At 45.7% G+C, this 5266-nt stretch overlaps 1 pseudogene; it reads left to right on the forward strand.

The window, feature by feature from the left end:
* The first annotated feature begins 1087 nt into the window (after positions 1-1087).
* LOC110570646 lies at positions 1088-4233 on the forward strand (annotated as a pseudogene).
* The last annotated feature ends 1033 nt before the right edge of the window (positions 4234-5266 follow it).

The raw sequence follows: 5266 nt of genomic DNA on the forward strand, positions 1-5266 counted from the left end.
TAAATAAAATCTTAAAAATAAATAAATAAATAAATAGATAGTTCTAGATAACTAGAAAGGGAGAAAGCAAATATGACAAAATTAACACATATTTAATCTAGGTGGAGGGATATGGGTATTCATTGCACTGTGCTTTCCACTTTTCCATATTTTAAAACTCTTCATAATAAAAAATTGGAAATAAAAACATATCAAATCCACACCCTCGGACACACACACACTTTCCCTGTGCAAGCAGATTATTTTCACAGGTGGGGGAAATCCTGTGGCTTGTAAAGTTGCTAAAAAAGCAAAAAAGCATCAGCAGTCCTTCCCGCTGACTTCTTAGGGCAAGTGCGCCTCACTCTGGAAGCCAGGGTCCTGAGGAACCTTCGGAGGCCTCTGTGTGCACTAACTGGGATTGATAGCATGCCCCTGCCCCATCCCTCTGCAGGCACAGTCAGGGCCAGCACCTACTAGGGAGCAGGGACCCAGCTGGCCCTCTTCCCCTCTTCCTACAGAGGTAGAAAGTTCATGGCCAAGGGCACCTTGAATATCAAATATGGCCACCCACAAGTGCATATCTCTGAAGCCCCATGGTGAGGTGGCCATTGGTAAGAAGGAGATCTGGGGGCTCCTTCACGGCACACCAGGTGGCTCTGAAAAGGTTCCATTCATTTGAGCTGCTATCCCCAAGACCCCTCATTCAGTCCTCATCCTGGTGTTTATTTTTGACATAACAGTGTGAGAAGAATGGAGAAAAGAGGAATTGCAAAAAAAAGGAACTGGAATTTTAATGAGAACCATCTGGAGTGTTTGCCAAGAGTGCAATGTTTGGTACAAGAAAGTAATTCCTCAGCTTAAATGAGGAAAAGAGAAATGGAGGAAATCATTATGTTGTGCTTGCCCCCCAAACTGATGCTGAACAGAACCACCTAGAACATGCACATCACACAGGAATGGGGCTGGGACCGAGCCTTGGGGAGATGGAGTGCGCCTTTCTCCGCTCCGGAGTTCACAGTGCGGAGGAATGTTTCTCCTCTGCCAAGGAGACTTTGAGGGATGGGTTGTGGTGGGCCCTGGGCCAGCGCCTGGAATCTGGGTAACCATGGAAACAGGCCCGCGGGTGACAACAAACACGGGATGGAATTTCAGCGTTCGCAGCCAGGCCACGGAGGAATGGGAAAGTTCGGGAAAGTTTTTTTGTTTTTAACCCAAGGATGGGGAAGGCACAGGAGGGAGCCACAGAGTTCCACATAAATCCTCCCTGCGCAGGACCCCAGTGGAGTCACGGGGAGCCAACCTCTCTCAGAGGCTCTATTTCCACTTTAGTCTTTTCATTTGTTTATAACCCACCTCCTTCCACCGAAGATTCCGTGGGGTAACAGCCGCTCCTGAGGGGTCTCTCAGTGCACTGCCGGATCCCTGTCCTCACACCAGCATAATCCCATATCTTGAGGGCAGCCACCCTCTGCGGGCATTTCAGTGCATTCTCTCAACGCAGCCTCAGAACAGTCCTGCAGCCAGGGTGGCCAGATCCCCACCTTCCAGATGGGGAAATGAAATTCAGAGAGCCAGGATCACCCAGAAACAGAGGAGCTTTCTGCCGCAGCCCAAGCCCATCTTCCTTGCACCATGCCATTGTACCTGTAATCTTTCTTCTGGAAACAAATGAGTAATTGTGGTACTCAGCGTTTATGAAGAAGAGAAGGAACGCATCCTAGACCTCTTGATGTGCAAATAAGGGCCACTCATTCATGTAGCTGCAGAAGTGGGCCTTGACGAATGGAAAAGATTTATATTATGGAAGGGAGAAATTTTTACAGAGTTACTGGGCTGAAAGATTAAAGAACCATGGCTTCTAGAATTTTCATCTCTGAGGTCTTTACAAATAGGGTGGCTGGCATCATCACCTGGACAGATCAGGGCTGAGAGTAAGGGAGCCAAAAAACATCCACTGCAGGCTCTTTGCTTTGCAGATGGGGAAACCAAGGCAGAATCGGGGACTGGGCCCCATGTCCAGTACAAGGTTCTCTTCTTGACAGCACGTCCCAGGAGCCCCCAAACAAGCCCATAGTAGACCCTCAGTTGTGGTCTTTCACCTAAACCCCAGTGGGGTTTAGGTGAAACAGTATCAATCAGCATGAATAAAACAGGAGGTAATAACTGGTACAGAATAGAGGATTGTTACGTCTGGGATCAGACTAGGGGGTGCGGAGCACGTGGGGAGGAGGTCCATGCATAATGGATTGGCATTCTGCAAAATAGATCCACACGATGTAAAATCCATTTTAGTTTTGCTGTTAGGACCATCATTAGTTAAGAAGGAGCCTCTACTCCGAAAGGAGAAAGAGACTCAACAGTTAAGAATTCAGCAAAGAAGATAGTTTTAAATCAGCAAAGTTACATAACTTTATAACGGTTTCAAGAAATCATCTTGAAACTTCATGAGCAAAAAATGCCTCCGAATAAGCCAACAGGAAATAAGCAGTGCAAGGAATTTCTGGAAATAGGAGAGTGTTTTTTTGTTTGTTTTTAAAGTGGAAAAAAAAAAGTTTTAAGGAAAAAGGAAGCCCTGACCCACATAAAGATAGGGTTTCAGTAGAACGAATTTGAGAGCAAGAGGGAAAGTGTAAGCCTCCGCAGTGGAGTACCTAGGCCCTTGAGGGCTCTATGTGGGCTGCTGAGAACAACGGCAGTCCCCGAAAAATGGGCTCAAGAAACAGAGCTAGTTTCACACTAAAAAAGAAGTGTCATTCACTGGAAAATAACAAATCTGCAGGAAGCTGTCAGTCCACAGCCCTACTGAAGTTTACAGAGTAACTTACAAATGGTTTCAGCACTTAATCCAGAAATATCTGCTGTGTATCCTGAAGTCACTGACTCTTCCTATAGCTCTGCTTTGTAACTTTTTATCCTGAAAACCTCTAATTCCCTTATTCAGTCATTAAAAATGGGGGAGAACGTGTCATTTTTTTCTCAGCAAATGTTTTTGACAACTCGCTCTATGCTAGGCCCTGAGCGCAGAGCTATCATATCCGATTCTTACTGCCTCTTGCTTGGACTTCATGCCATTTCTGAGTTTTTAATATTTAAATGTAGGGTCCATTGTGAATCTATGAGCCTCCTATAAAGTGTTGAGAGTTGTCCACCTTCAAATACTATAAGCACTATGCAAGTTTAAAGAGGCCACTGCTCATTCCTAATGTGAATCTTCTGTTTATGATTCATGGATTAAACCCTTATAAATGGCTTTATGTACATGCCCAAAATATGTGGATCCACAGGACGTCTGAGAGTATTCATGTTAAGTATGTATCCGCTCGTGAGAAAGTGTGTGTGGGAGGGAAGGAAGAAGTAGAAATTGTATCCCCGTTTAAAAAAGCTAGAGGGGCAAGCAACAACTATTCATATACACCATAAAGAAATGAGTGTAGCTCTCTCCTCCAGCCATCCACCCTGCCAAAAGGAAAGAAGGCGAAGGGGAAGAAGGTGGCCCCGAGCCCTGCTGTCATGAAGAAGCAAGAAGCAGAATGCGATCAATCCCTGTTTGAGAAAAGGTCAAGAATTTTGGCATCGGAGAGGACATCCAGCCCAAAAGGGACCTCACACTCTTTGTCAAATGGCCCCGTTACATCAGGCTGCTGCGGCAAAGGGCTATCCTCTATAAACGTTTAAAAGTGCCTCCTGCGATTAACCAGGTCACCCAGGCCTTGGGCCACCAAACAGCTACTCAGCTGCTTAAGCTGACCCACAAACACAGACCAGAGTCAAAGCAAGAGAAGAAGCAGAGATTGTTGTTCCGGGCTGAGAAGAAAGCTGCCAGCAAAGGGGATGTCCCCACTAAAAGGCCACCTGTCCTTCGAGCTGGGATTAATACTGTCACCACCTTGGTGGAAAACAAGAAGGTTCAGATGGTACTGATTGCCCATGACGTGGATCCCACTGAGCTGGGTGTCTTCCTGCCTGCCCTGTGTTGTAAGAGGGGGGTTCCCTACCGCATTATCGGGGGGAAGTCCAGGCTGGGGCATCTGTCCACAGGAAGACCTGCACACTGTCGCCTTCACACAGGGTAACTTGGAAGACAAAGGAGCTCTGGCTAAGCAGGCGGAAGCTGTCAGAACCAATGACAATGACAAATACAATGAGATCCGTCATCACTGGGGAAGCAACATCCTGAGTCCAAAGTCGGTGGCTCACACTGCCAAGTTGGAAAAGGCAAAGGCTAAAGAACTGGCCACCAAACTGGGCTAAGTGTACACTGTTTAGTTTTCTGTACATAAAAGTAATTAAAAGCTCTCTTTCAAAAAAAAAAAAAAAGTGAGTGTGTATAGAGCTAATGATGGGAGAAGCCAATGCATCTCCAAATTGTCATTCCTTTAGCTCTTAAAAACATTACTCCTTAATGGGAAACCAAGGGTTGCTGTTTGTTCTCTCAGTAGTTACACTATTTTTTTTAATTTCAATGATTTCTAAAAACCATTTTAAACCTTTTAAAAAATCACTTTAATGCTTTTATTTAAAAAACCCCTTTTATCTTTTAATAAAATCTTTATTTAAAAACCTTTATTAAAAATAAAATCTTGGGGCGCCTGGGTGGCTCAGCTGTTAAGCGTCTGCCTTCGGCTCAGGTCATGATCCCAGGGTCCTGGGATTGAGCCCCACATCGGGCTCCCTGCTCAGCAGGAAGCCTGCTTCTCCCTCCCCCACTCCCCCTGCTTGTGTTCCCCCTCTCGCTGTGTCTCTCTCTGTCAAATAAATAAAATCTTAAAAAAAAAAAATGAGGGGCGCCTGGGTGGCTCAGTCGGTAAGCAACTGCCTTCAGCTCAGGTCATGATCTCAGGGTCCTGGGATCGAGCCCCACATCGGGCTCCCTGCTCTGCGGGAAGCCCGTTTCTCCCTCTCCCACTCCCCCTGCTTGTGTTCCCTCTCTCGCTGTCTCTCTCTCTGTCAAATAAATAAATAAAATCTTAAAAAAAAAAAAAGAAATCTTGTCATTTGCAATGACGTGGACGGAACTAGAGGGTATTATGCTAAGCGAAATAAGTCAATCAGAGAAACACAATTATCATATGATCTCACTGATATGTGGCATTTGAGAAACAAGACAGAGGATCATAGGGGAAGGGAGGAAAAAATGAAACAAGATGAAACCAGAGAGGGAGACAAACCGTAAGAGACTTAATCTCAGGAAACAAACTGAGGGTTGCTGGAGTGGTGGGGGGTGGGAGAGATGGGGTGGCTGGGTGATGGACATTGGGGAGGGTATGTGCTATGGTGAGCACTG

Source organism: Neomonachus schauinslandi, chromosome 1 (genome assembly GCF_002201575.2).
Source record: "Neomonachus schauinslandi chromosome 1, ASM220157v2, whole genome shotgun sequence".
NCBI classification, from domain to species: Eukaryota; Metazoa; Chordata; class Mammalia; order Carnivora; family Phocidae; genus Neomonachus; species Neomonachus schauinslandi.